The sequence below is a fragment of the Pan paniscus genome, chromosome 15, assembly GCF_029289425.2.
Source record: "Pan paniscus chromosome 15, NHGRI_mPanPan1-v2.0_pri, whole genome shotgun sequence".
In the NCBI taxonomy this organism is placed as follows: Eukaryota; Metazoa; Chordata; class Mammalia; order Primates; family Hominidae; genus Pan; species Pan paniscus.
Genome location: NC_073264.2, coordinates 40,159,786 through 40,174,007, shown reverse-complemented (window position 1 = coordinate 40,174,007; position 14,222 = coordinate 40,159,786). Strand labels below are relative to the sequence as shown.

Genomic DNA, 14,222 nt, shown 5'->3' with positions numbered 1-14,222 from the left:
CATGAACTGGGCGAAGAGATTTCCCAGACCTCATCCTCCTCTTTTCTAGTTGCCACAAAATATTTTGAGGATTCTGAGATTATGTTCTGTGAGGTTTCTTGAGTGTTTTTTATTTATTCATAAATGTCTTAAAACTTTTAAGAGGTACCATAACTGGAAAACTCATCTGACATTGCAGAGAGCCCCACTGTAGAAAATACAAGGATGCTAACTGTGTTGGAAAAGGCAAACATGTCAGTAACCCTGGCCTGTGCTGCCAAGTTGAAAGGAAGGGATAAGTCTGTGGTATCACTGACATGGCTAGAATTTCTATAATGGAGAAGATGGAGAGTAAAACAGGAAGTGATTATGGCCAGTATCATTTTCAGCTTTCCTGGACCTTGTCAATAGAGCTTTCACCTACAAACTCCACATTAAAATTTCAAAAAGCACATGCCTGCTTTTTCCAACCCATTGAAACATATCTCTTGCCTTTTATTTATTAATAGAAAATTGTGACTTCAGTAACCTTGACATTCTCACTACTTTGTATGAATCTGGATGAGCAATGAATTGAGAGTGCATGTTTTATTATTGCTGATTAACATCTGATCTCCTAATGCTGGGACTAAGCATCATAGTAGGTGACTATGGCAGAAACTACTGGTAGATTGCTAGTTGCCCAGCCTAATTTCTTCTTTTTTCAACAAACAAAACCCTGTGTGTTCGTGTATGTGTGTGTGTATATATTGGACAGCTGGCCAAATTCATGCTAGCCTTCCTTATGGCTAGGTGAATACACATTCCTGAATTGAGACAATGACAGTAAGCATTAAGCTTTGAGTGACACTTTCGGAACGTCTTTAGAAGCTCCTTCAGCTGAGGAGTGTGTCCTCTTTGCCTTTCTGTTCCTTTTCCTTCCTGCTGCCTGGGAGATGTAAATGAAATCTATTGTTCTAGCAGCCATCTTTGTCTGTGAGATGACCTTGAGCATGGAAGCCGTATGTTCTGATAGTAGAACATAAAGATCAAAGATGCTTGGTTGCCTCTTCACCACAGGGAAGTCATTAAGTCTTGGATGGGATATCTTTGGACTTCCATTAGCTGAAATAGATAAACGGTTACTTTATTTAATCGTAATTTTATTTTATTTTTGATTACATGTTTTAATTCTAGCAAATACAATAGGGCTCACCTATGGCTGCAAAGCACTGAGCACAGGCAAACAAAATTTTGTATTCTGGGTGAAGAGAAGTTTTAAAACATCCAAAGCATACAGAAAAAAGATTGGATAAATAACCAAAGGGGAATCTGAAGTGAATAGTCATGACAGAGAGTAAGTGAATCAGAGCCAACAGATCTGGAGTTAGAGACTAGAAGGATCTCCAAGAGAGCAAATAGAGAATGCCCTCCAAGAGGGCAAATAGAGAATGCCCTCCAAGAGGGCAAATGGGAATTTACATTTGTAAATTCCTGTAATTTGAGCTGGAGAAACAGAGGGAAGCATAATCTGATCCTTTCCATCCTTGAAGCAAAGCTTAGGAAAACATGAATATACCATAGTGTTCAAAATTTGGGCGTCATCCTCCAGTAAATGTCACTCTGACTGTTCAGATACTTGGAGTGTCCCACAGCTGTGTCAGGAATATACAGCCTCTTATATTAGACCTGCCATTTTGCTAGGGACAGATGTCTAAGGCCCAAGGTCAAGGACAGGCTTCCAGTGGGTTGGATAGAATAGTAATTGGTTAAATATGGGATACATGTGCATGAAGGGAGACTGTTTGAGATGAGCCATGGGAATGGAATGTTTCATCGTTTTTCAAGGAGCCCAAGAAGTGTTCCTCCAGCTTTCATCATGGCAGATAGTATAGGTATTCAGGTGAGAGTCAGGTAAGAGTCCTCCTCCCTGAATGTCTTCTAAAATTGAGAGTCCCTTGCACACCATAGAAAGAAATCAGTTATCTTGAGTGTCCAGAGTGGTGTGAGAGGTGGTGTACATAATTGATGCATAAACTGGCTAGTGTTGCTATAAGAAAGTGAACCATTTGAGTGAGTTTGTCTACTGGAGTTCCATGATCTCTTATTTGGAATCCTTGAACGTGCTCCAGAATTATAAGAGGTTTTTTTTTAATTTTAGAGAGGAAAATATTGCATGTTATGTGATAGCCACAGAAGAGTATGTGGCAATAAGCTGCAATCCAATTTGCTAATATTTATGTAGCAAAATGATGAATATTAACATTCAGAAGGTTAAAAAAATATAAATAGCCTCATGTCAGTTCTCTGATCTCAAAGTTCTCTATTCTCAAAGTTTCTTGAATTTTGATATTGTGGATAAGGGGCCATGGACCATTATTATCAGGAGAGCATGATGTCGACGAAGGTCTGAGATGAAATCTATGTTTGGGAATAAAGGGTCCGTCTACTGGGAGCTTGTCATACCAGAAGCTGCATGAAAGAACTAATTTCCCTTTATAGATGTGAAGTTTATTAGACCATGTACTAGTTCTTTTAGCCCCCTGTTTACATTCTTGTGCTTTTAATTTTTATCCACTTTTTTTCAGGCTGGACTGTGCCTTTAAGTAATTTTAGATCCCTAAGTGTTACATTTTATGAGACCTGACATTTCTGAGAATGTCTATTTTCTACACACATGAATGCCAACTTGACTGAGTAGTAGAAAATGGGTTTTCCTCTCTTAACATGCTGTAGCAACTTCTCTATTACCTAACAGTGCGTATTTATTTATTTGTATATATTATGGTATATTTATTTGTAGTTAACTAGTGTCTTGGCCTAAATGCTTGTTGGATGTTTTCTTTAAGTTAAAAATTTGCCAGGATGTGTCTATTTATTAACTTTATTGGAGCATGAAGAGATCTTTAGATATGTATACATTTCAACTAAATAGATTTTTCCTTGATTTATTGCACCTGTGCCAACTGTTTTGATTTCCTTTTCAAGTCTATCTATAGTTCTTAGTTTGGAGTTTTATTCTTCTTCCTCTATATCTAGTGTGCCTGCATTGTTTCCAACTATTTATTCCTGTCCTTTGACTTGCGAAATAACTTTTCAACTTTGTATTTCAAATTATGAATGCATTTTTCTCCAGTGTAAATTCTACTCTGATGTACAATAAATCCTTATTGCCTTGTTAGTTATCTTATATGTCCATTTTCATTTTAGTTTTTTCATTTTTTTTTTCTTTAATGTCATTTGTTTTCCACTTCATCTCAGCATATTCTGACCTTGTGACTTTCAGGTCCTGCGTGTTATTGTCAAAAGTTTTCTAGAATGTTATTTTGGTTTCTGTAGCAAATTGTTTTCAGATGACTGTTCTTCCCTTCCATCTTTAAGATAACTTTTTTTCTGAAGTTAAAAAAATAGATGGCCTGTTGTTGTTTTTCTTTTAGTTTCTACTACTGATCCTTGGATCTAGGTGTCAGTCAAAGCCTTTCCTCATATTTATAGCATGAAGGTAAGTTGATGTACATAGCTCAGTTCTCACTGTCTATCAGCTGCTTATCTAGGGCAGCTCTGTTGTACATAACTATGATTGCTTCATATCTCTGTGTATTTCTCTGACACTTCAAGGAGACAGGTTATGCAAAGACTGCAGCCTTTCCTTTGCACAGTTACCAGGACACTTCCTGCCTCATTCACTTGCAGAAGTTTTTTTTTTTTTTTAATGGAAATATAATTACTTTAGAGCAATGAGTCATTTTTTTATGTCTGGATGTTTTCTGGGAGTTCAAACTCCCTGCATGTAGGAATATGGTGTCTGAGGGTGGAGGTAGGGCGGGGTTAGGAGTATGTGGATAGTTCAGTAACATTTTGCTGCCTTAAAAATCAGTGCTTTTGTCTAGGGGTCTGCTGCCTGTTTTGCTATTTGGCTTATAGGATGGTCTGTGAGGGAGGTGTAGATAATGGGGAGAAGCAGTATTTCAATTTTCTTTCAGGTACAAAGGGAACAACGTTTCGTGAAGTGAAGAACGGGCTATTCAATAATTGTTTTATTTTTGTCTATCTCAGTGTTTCTCAAACTTTAGTAATGTATGATCCTCTTTTAATGGATTGATTTCTCATAGGTCCTGAGCATTGACTAAAGGGCTTTTATGACAATGTTTCTTAAAATATTCCAGCTTAAAGCTAGGGATAAACTTCTAACTCTATACTACTGTAAAAGCAAACGAATTCGCAGATTAAATACCCTCTCCAGAAAACCAATAAATTAAAATTAATTTGATGTGACTTAAGATGTTCTTTTTTTTTTTTTTTTTTTCTTCCAGAAATCAATGTTTACTGCAGAGAACACAGAAGCCAGCAAGCAGCAGGGAAGGGAGGCGAACCAACGCAGCAGCCCACCGGGACCGAGGAGGACACACGCAGAGCAAGTCACAGGAAGCGCAGCTGAAAACAAATGGACGCTTATCCCAAATGCACAGGGCACTTACCAAGAACTGATGGTCCGTCAAAGTAAAGCTCAACAGCTTTGGCTGGCAGGACAGTTAAACTTTTGGACAACAGAAAGTAACAGTGGGAAATGGGACAACATCTGTCAGCAACGCGAGAGGCCAAGACCATGGCTGCTACAGAAAGGGTCAGCGTCACAGTACACGCGTGGCGGCGGTTGCACATGCATGCCTGGGGAATGTGAGTGTTCAGACATGCCAGGAGTCCAGCCTCACCAGGAAACAGGCACACGGGGACAGAGGCGCAAACACTGAAAACTCTCGCTGAATCCACTCGGCTGAGCGGTGGTCACGAGAGCACGGCGCTGCGCTCCCCACAAAACTGCACCTGGGCCCCAGGGCGAGACAGGCGTGGAAGGTGCAGGGATGTGGGTGGGAGCAGGGGCTCCCGGCTCAGAGCCGTATCCAGGAACCTCCCTTCAGGCTGGAGCCCTGCCCTGAGCCCCCTGTGGAGAGACTGTGGAGAGCCCCCTGTGGAGAGGGTGACTGTGGGAGAGCAGCATCAGGCCTAGTCTCGGCTGTGAAGTCCCCCCCACCTCCACGCAGGATCCCGGGGATTCTGTCAAGGTGGGGGCCGCCTGCTCAGCCCAGGCTCCCTGAACGTGTGGCTAGCTGGGTTTGCGGAAGAAACCAGGAGAGTGCCAACACCAGGCTTGCAAGCAAGAGGCTCCCTGACTGCCTGATCCCGGAGCGCACCCCATCCTCGCTGTGTTCCCTGGGCCTCAGCTGTTCCCCAGTGACCTTGGAGACACCCTGCCCCACTCTGGCTCCACAGGAGCCCCGCCCATCACCGCCTCAGCTCTGAGTCTCCCCTGGGGACACAACCTTCCTCCTGGTGCAGAGGCGTAGGACGCTGCCCCTAAGGCCCATCTTCCTCTGCAGCATGTTTTGATGTCAACTCATTCACAGGAAAGAAACAATCACATCTCAGTGCCCAGAATGGGGACCAATAGGAGAGGTCACTGGGAATAAAGCCCACATGCACCCCAGGGTCCATGGGCTCCCCAGAAACGCAGGTGGCCTCCGCCGGAGCCAACAAGCCTAAGTTGCTGATCGGCCCCTCCCTGCTTCCCTGTGTGGAAGAGGAAACAGAGGCCCAGACTAGTAGGGCTCTGCAGTGGTGGCCGGCTGCGTCCCCAGACCTCTGGTCCCAGGGCTGGCTGGGAGTGCCCCTCCCTGTGCTCACTTCCTGCTCTCCTGGGAAATGGCTTAGGGATGGGGCGTGTGGGGACAGATGCTGGCATAGCTCACAAAATGCTTGCACAAGGGACACTCCATGGCAGGTCCCTGCAGCAGAGCAAAGTCACAACATTCAGAGATTCCCTGCACTCTGAGGCCCGCAGAGCCTGGCCGACCAAGCGAGGCTGGGAGGATGGTGCCCACTGGTCAGGGCGGCTGAGCAAGGCTGGGAGGATGTTGCCTGCTGGTCAGGGCAGCCCTCTGATCAGGGCGGCCGAGTGAGGCTGGGAGGATGGTGCCTGCTGGTCAGGGCAGCTGAGCGTGGCTGGGAGGATGGTGCCTGCTGGTCAGGGCAGCCCTCTGGTCAGGGTGGCCAAGCGAGGCAGGAAGGGAGGTACCCACCGGTCAGGGCAGCCGAACAAGGCTGGAAAGATGGTGCCTGCTGGTCAGGGCGGCTGAATGAGGCTGGGAGGATGGTGTTTGCTGGTCAGGGCAGCTCAGGAGGTGCTGCCCAGGAGGTGCTGTCCAGGCAGAGCCTAGGGCTGGTGTGGGTGTGCCATGCTCCTGAGAAGTTTCTGGGTTGTGGCTTTAATGTTCTCCTGCAGTGAGAACGCTGACACTTGGCCAAAGGGTCCTCACCTCTCCCCTAGTACACTTCTGAGATGCCAGGAAGGTTCTGAACATCAGATTGATTCCTGGGACTCCCCTCCAGGGTGGCCTTACTGGAGTCAGGAGCCCCTGCCCCACTAGGATGGCTCTGCAGTGGCCTGAGGACAGTGAGCACTGGTCACTGGTGCAAAGTTGCCCACTGTGATGGTTTTGACCTTTGATGGGAACCAAGTGAAAGCCCTGCAGCTATTTCTAGGCATTTCAGAGGGTGCTTCCCTGCATGTACTCTGCGGCAGACCATCCTCCCTGGGCCAGGAGCCCGCTACACAGAAGGAGATTCTTTTTCTTCTCTTTTGAGCACTTTTATTCTCTTTTTCTTAATCTTTGCTCCTCCTCTGAACTGACGAATGTGCAAATCTTTTTTGTTAGTTTTGAGGTTGCTTCTTATGCATATTTCATCTGGAACTTTCCCCTTTGGGGGTGATCTGTTCTATCAGCCTGCCCACTGCTAGAGAGGCCGAGGTGGTCCGGCCAGCCGTGCGCTGCTGCTGGTGTCTCTGTGGGCATGACCTGGTGAGATATCATTCTGCATCTGGGGGTCCATCCTATCAGCCCTGTGTTCTAGATTCCCCAGTGACTGACATTTAGCCAGTCTCCTCTGTCACTCTCCAGTGACATGCACACACTCTTGGCACGAACTGCAGATGTCACGTTCCGTGGCTGAGAGCCTCAGTGTGCATCTGTAGTAGGAGGATGTCAGTGAGGACTGTCCTGTCGCTGCTGAGCTGGCACCGACTGTGCCTGGTCTACACTCCAGGTCTGCCAAACGACCCAGCAAGGTCCTTCACAACTCTTCTGATCCAGGATCACACATCACTTGTGCTTTGATGCCTGCTTCTGAACAATTTTACCTCCTGAGATGTCCATTTTTGGGAGTGTGAGCCCTCCTCTCCTGGTGACAGCTGGCTGAGGCCGTCCAGCCTCAGGACACACAGGGAACGGCTGCATAAGGAGATCTGGGGCAGGGGGCCCACCAGGATGTTCTGCCCTGTGGGGGGCAACACCGGCTGTGGTCTGCCGGCGGCATCCAGGGACAGTCTATCTAGGTGAGGCTGAGGCCGCCCCCGCTCGCTCCCTCACCCCCATGCTGACAGCAGTGAGCTGACCACAGACTGGGGGAGCCCCACAGGGAGACTGGCCTCCCCAGCACATGCCCCGCAGTGCCAGACGCGGTCATCACAGAGGCAGGTACACGACACCACGGACGTGCCACGTACCCCCCATCGGGACCAAGGACCGCTGAGAAACCATGAAGGCCATGCAGCGACTGTGGTGGCAGGACCGTCAGGAGGCCGTAGGTGCCACGGCTCCCCTCTGGTGGTTCACCTGCCCACCTGTACCTGGGGTGGCCCCTCCAGTGCGCTCCCCAGAGCAGAACACCCCCCAGGCAACACGTCTAATGAAGGCCAACAGCGTGAGTCCTCTGGTGTTTGGTGACATCAAAGCTGTGCCGAAAGGCCTTCCCTCACTGCTAACACTTGAAGGGCTTCTGTCCGGTGTGGACCCTCTGATGGCGAATGTGGTCTGTCTTATGCTTAAAGATCCACCTCCATTAACTGCACTCTTAGGGTTTCTTCCTCTGAAAAGGAATGAACACGGGAACCCCCTCAAAGGCATTTTTAAATGAAGCGTGGAAGGCATCAAAGATGTGCTCTTCTTCAGGACTCAGGTGGGGCTCTGTGCAGGGCTTCCTGGGCACAGTGGGCCTCTCAGGTGGCTCTCTGTCCCCGGAGGCCTTCTCCTCTCTGGGCACGCTCTTCTGTGCATCGGCTTTCTCCCTCTGGGTCAGCGTCTTCTTTTTTCTGCCTGCAGGCTTCTCCATTGTTCTCTGTTCCTTGGAAGTGTGAGGGCTAAGGAGCTGCTGACTTCTCTCTCTTGGCCCCACTTCAAGAAAGGCTTGCTTCCCACACACCTCTCCACGCTCCCAGTGCGGGACTGACACTCTGCACCGGGAGGCCAAGGGCCACCATCGTCTTGCTGGTACCGTAAAAACCCTATCCTCTTTGTTGGGCCTTAGGAGTAAATGGGCTCTGAGGTAGAGAGATCAGTGAGAAGCTAGTTTTGTTCTAAAGGAGCAGAGTGTATGCGTGTGTGTGTGTGTGTGTGTGTGTGTGTGTATGTGTATGTGTGGAGCAGGGCGGGGGGGTGGTGTGGCATGCACCCTGCTGACAGCATAAGATTGCTGTTGTTGCTAATATAGCTATTCGTTAGTATGATATCCTACGTCTCTAACTGATAATGGAAAAGATGGAAAGCCAAGAAGCCAATCCACAATCCAGGAAAGAAAATGTGTCTACAGTCATAAGGGTCTCCTATTATGAGACCCAGAGTGGAATTTGTAGGATGGGTCGATTCATTGTATTTCTATTTCTTCCTTTGTCCACATATTCAATATATGGATATCCTTCTGCCTTTATTTTAAGTACCCAGTGTGAAAATCCTTTGTTAAGTTAAGCCATGTGAGTAGGCTATAGAGAACTGGAATAGTTGCAAAAATACTGAATTTAGCCCATAGAAGTCATTCAGCAGTGTAAGGTACCAGGAACACAGTGAACTATTATGGAATTGTTACAGCCTAGGATGAAATGTCTTTACAGCCTCACCTATCAGTGTGATTGTACTTTTTTTTTTTTTTGAAATGGAGTCTAGCTCTGTCACCCACGCTGGAGTGCAATGGCACGATCTCGGCTCACTGCAACCTCTGCCTCCTGGGTTCAAGTGATTCTCCTGCTTCAGCCTCCCGAGTAGCTGGGACTACAGGTGCCCGCCACCACGCCCAGCTAATTTTTGTATTTTTAGTACAGACAGGGTTTCACTGTGTTGGCCAGGCTGGTCTCAAACTCCTGACCTAATGATCTGCCTGCCTCAGCCTCCCAAAGTGCTGGGATTACAAATATGAGCCACCGTGCTCGGCCAGTGTGATTGTACTTGTAGCTGACTTCCAGATAATTCAAGATCTCAGTATGAGAAATACTGAATTAGTTCAGTCTGCTTCATTATGTATTCTTTTTAACTGCCAGCATTAGATTTATTCATTTATTCAATCAACATTTGTTTAGTCTCTACTACGGCTAGGCTAGGTATGGCTTCCAAATATTGGGGACATAGCAGGGAACCAAAGTGCCTTTCTTTCCTAGTGGAGATTATAGTCTGAATAATAAATGGAGGAATATATATATGTACATATATATCTGCATATATATTCATATATATACACACACGTATATATATATATTCAGACAGTGATAAGTGCTATGAGGAAAAACAATATAGAATAAGGAACAGAGAATGCCAGGTTAGCGGTGGTTGTAGCTAAGGAAGGTTTTCTTGAAGAGATTGTCTGCCAGTCTTAGATTTGGAGAAAAGTATCAAAGTCCAGCTTTTTCAAGGTTTTCAGTAGTTCTATGGAAAGAAAGGAATGGTTGTATCAGGACATGTTAGGCACTTAAGATAAAAAATACTTGCATTCATTTTCGTGGCCTATGTTTCATTCCTTCTCTGTATATGCCCTTAGTTAACAGATGAACAATATAAACATTACTGATAGCTTGGTCACATACTGTGATAATAACAGAGTTAATATTGGAACTTTGGGATTCTGAATTTACTTGTGTTCTCTACTGAACCACACATTCTCTTTTCCTCTTTATTTTTCTCTTTTTCATGAAGATAATTGAAGAAGTTAGAGTGATTTCTTTTTCAAGATAGACTAGTTCTTCTCATCTCTTCTTTGATCTTCTATCTGGACTATTGCAGAGTGGATGTGGGGCAATTATATGTGCCAGAACTTGAGAGGACTCATGTGCTCCCGTGAAAAAAAGCTCAGCTAGAAAAAAGCTTTTCACAGGGATAAGAATAGGACAGATGGCTTTGTCCTACAGGCTGGATAAGTTTTACTTCTACACCTTCCAAAAGGTAACGCAGAGTTATGAAGTTAGTTTCAATTTTCAGAAAAATGTCTGTCTGCAGCTCAAATATTTATGAGCTTTTAGGATACTGCCACATAAAATAGATGCTTTGGCAAAATTGCTTTTTATAATGGTGATATAACTTATGATATGGGATTTTGAGATTCATGGTTTTGGATTTTTGTACTGTGCAGAAACAGTACATGTATTCAATAGCAACAGGCCATTCTCATTTCTCTCTAAAACTGCCCCTTTAAATCTCAGCATGGCCTTTTCAATTCTTCTGATTGCCAAATATCAATCTCTTCTGTTACCTTGTAGTTTGGTCAGGACCAATCCCTCTCATGGTTATGAATTTTCTCTTTTCTGGAATTTCTAGAAAATATTTTCCATAGATAGACAGGGTCTCCTGTATTTTCTATGTCCTCTCATAATTGTTCCTTTTCCCCTTTAGAGAGAAGAGGTGGAAATTGGGCAGGCTAGTGGAATGAGAAGATTTTCCTCTTGTCTTATGTTTATCTGTTTACAATGAAGCTTTAAAGGCATTTCAATAAAGGGCAATATAATGCTTGTTCACAGAAACAAAAGGGAAAGAAAGTAATTTTAAAGTCTACTAAGGGAAATGATATATTTTGGTATCAGAACCTTTCATGATATCATGGCAGGATTGAGGGTGGGGAGCAGATATGGGAAATAAAACAATATGTTTAGAAATTTGAGTCAAATGTTAGAATACAAATATTTTTCTCAAAATGGAGTGTTAGTTTTCTGCCTCTAGTAATGACGGAGCAGCTTGTGTCAGATTAATCCTGCAGTTAACAATAATAAACTCTAAACAAAATAGGAAAAACAACTATTTGAAGACATAGAGGAGCAACTAAATACAGGCAGAAACATAGGAAAATCATAGCTGAATATTTTTTTAACAATTCTCTTCCAGTAACTGATAGACTAACTAGACAAAAAATAAATAAATAAATAAACAAGAATAGAGGTCTGGAAAACACTATCAATCAACATGATCTAATTGACAAGGTAGAATATACAATTTTTTTTCAAAGGCACATGGAGCATTCACTAAGATAAACCATATGCCAGACCGTAAAATTAATTTCAATAAATTTTCAAAAGATTGAAATTGTATAGAGTATATTCTCTGACCACAACCAATTAAATTATAAATCAGTGACAGTAATATATCTGACAAATCATCCATTATTTGGAAATTAAATAATACTAAGTAATCCATAGGTCAAAGAAGAAATAATGGGGAGAATTAGAAAATATTTTTCAATAAATTATTAAGAAGAAGTCATAAGGAGAGTTAGAAAATATTTCTTAATAAATTATTATGAAAATATATCTAATCTTGTGGGAAGCAGCTAAAAAAGTACCTAGAGGGAAATTTATAGCTTGAAATGCTCATATTAGAAAAAGAAGAAAGGTTTAAAATAAATGGTGCAAGTTTCTACCTTATGCAGCCAGAAAAAGAAGAGGAAGTGAAGCCTAAAGTAAGAAGAAGGAAGAAAATAATAACAAAAAGAAAATTAATGAAGTTGAATTGGATTCTTTGAAAAGATTAATATGCTAGACAAACATATCAAGTAATATAAATATAATATATAAAATTATAAAATTTTAATATAATAGAAAATCAAAGGAGAGAGAAAACATAAATTAATATTAAGAATAAAAGAGGAGCCGGGCACGGTGGCTCACGCCTGTAATCCCAGCACTTTGGGAGGCCGAGGTGGGCGAATCACGAGGTCAGGAGATCGAGATCATCCTGGCTAACATGGTGAAACCCCGTCTCTACTAAAAATACAAAAAATTAGCCAGGTGTGGTGGCGGGCGCCTGTAGTCCCAGCTACTCGGGAGGCTGAGGCAGGAGAATGGCGTGACCCCGGGAGGCGGAGCTTGCAGTGAGCCGAGATCGTGCCACTGCACTCCAGCCTGGGCGACACAGCAAGACTCCATCTCAAAAAAAAAAAAAAAAAAGAATAAAAGAGGGGCTATCACTCTAGGTATTTCATGTGTCAAAAGGATATCAAGAGTTTAATAAACACTTTGTTTTAGCGGATTACAATTTCCTATAACTTTCTGAGAATGATGCGTGGAAGGTAATTTATTTTTTGAAAACTTACATTTTTGAAAATGTCTTATTCATTGTCACACTTGATAGTTTGTCTGGGCATAGAATTCTAAATTTCCTGTCATATTTGAAGGCATTGCTCCATTGTCTTCTAGCTTCCAGTATAGTATTGCTGTTGAGAAGTCTGATGCTATTATTATGCTGAACTTTTGTATATGATTTTTTAATCTGAAAGCTGCTACAAAGGGACACACCTTGGCCCCCAGTGTAACCTTTTAGTTTGAAAACCCATATTCTTCAATTCTGGGAATTATCTTATTTCTTTGATAGATTTTTTTCCTCTGTTTTCTCTGTCTGTAATTTCTGGTGGTACTCCTATTGTTCATGTCTTTATTTTTCAAACATTATAAGAAATACTCAAATGAAAAATTTTATCTTTCAGTTCTTTTGTTAAAATGTAAAATTTTATTTTATATTTTAAATTTGAAGACTGCTTTATTGTTCACTGAATTTTCTTTTTGAAACGTAGCATCCTGACTTTGTTTTATGACTGTAATGCTCTCTTAATTCCTGTGAGGTTATTTATTACAAATGACTGCTGCTTCTCTCCATATTGCTTTTCTTTGCTGAGTTCTGTTTTTGTTAAAATTTTTGTTTGTTTGTTTAGGTCTTTCATGTTGAAGCTTTCCTCAAAAGGCTAACATGCTTGGCTTACTGTTTGTATTTAAAGAGTGAGGCACTAAGAATCTGACTGAGACACTAAAATCTGGCTGGGCTTATTGATTGGGCAAAGATCTAGTAGTTTATGTGGGAGAAGACACCCAGCTCTCAATATTAGTTCTTTTCCCTTGAGCTGATCAAGCTCTCCAGAAAAGAATTCCCCAATTTTCTGACTTCTAGCATTTTACAAGTTGATAGGGAGAAGGAGATCGATGGTTTAATTATCTAGAGTAAACCTCTCCTTTCCTGATGAAATAGTGTATGAGAAGTTTTCTGACTGGATGGGGTGGGTGAAAGGGTGGGAAGATAACTGTCCTCTATATAGGTTTTCAGCCACACTCTTGTTTTTAGTCCCACTCTTCACCCTTCACCCTCTGTAGTAAGCAGTTTCTCAAATTCCTCATGCTTCCTGGGATTCTGGAGCACCAACTAGCTTCCTTGTTAGTGGCTTCCCAGTTCCATGCACTTAGGTTTCATTTCCTCTGCTTTGCTAGTTAACACTGGTCCATCTACTTTCTGTCTTCCAAAATTATAATATCTCTTATCTGTTGTTATCCCCTTTACTATTCTGTTATTATTCTGGTGATATTTTAGGATGGAATAGAATAAAGCAGGTATATTTAAACTACCATGTTTGATGAGTAGCCTCACTAGTAAGTTGCAAAGACATTGCTACATTGAAAGCCTCAAGGATTCCACACTTGAGAATAGATGGTTCAACTGTTTTTGATGCCAGTAGAGTAGGGATCTTACCACCCTTTGTTCATTTCATCCCACACAGTACAGATGTACCAATAATTCTTCCTACCTGCCAGATATGCTGATAATTTTCCTTACCCACCAGATGTCCACAGTCCCACCTCCCTTTCTTGGAGTACATTAGCACAAGCTGATGAGGTTTAAGGAAAATAGTCCACACAGGGCAATCAGTGGTTGAGGTGCTGGATGATAACGAAGTGAAGTTCTGAGCATGTAGGTCAATAAGAACAATTGGTGTCATTGCTGGGCACACGAAATTGGACATTCTTGCTGAGAGTAAGGGCTGGGCATTCTGCCTGAGCAACTCACTTTCTTGTCAGCTTCTGGGCTTAATGGTCCTTTGTCAGTTACTCTTTCAACTCCTATGAGGCTGTGGCCCTTTACCTTCCTTGAACGACTTCCTAAGGACTACTTCCAGACTTTGTAGGTTGCCTTGTACTC

The 14,222-nt window shown here is 43.1% G+C and overlaps 1 long non-coding RNA gene across 5 annotated transcripts in view; it reads left to right on the top strand.

The window, feature by feature from the left end:
* LOC103783860 (uncharacterized) overlaps positions 1-14,222 on the top strand; it is a 189,665-nt gene that overhangs the window by 91,289 nt on the left and 84,154 nt on the right. For all 5 annotated transcript variants that reach the window (XR_008620851.1, XR_008620850.2, XR_004666161.3 and 2 more), the window contains 2 exons: positions 4,272-7,971; positions 8,115-8,282. This is a non-coding gene — a long non-coding RNA (uncharacterized LOC103783860). The remainder of the gene's footprint in view (positions 1-4,271; positions 7,972-8,114; positions 8,283-14,222) is intronic.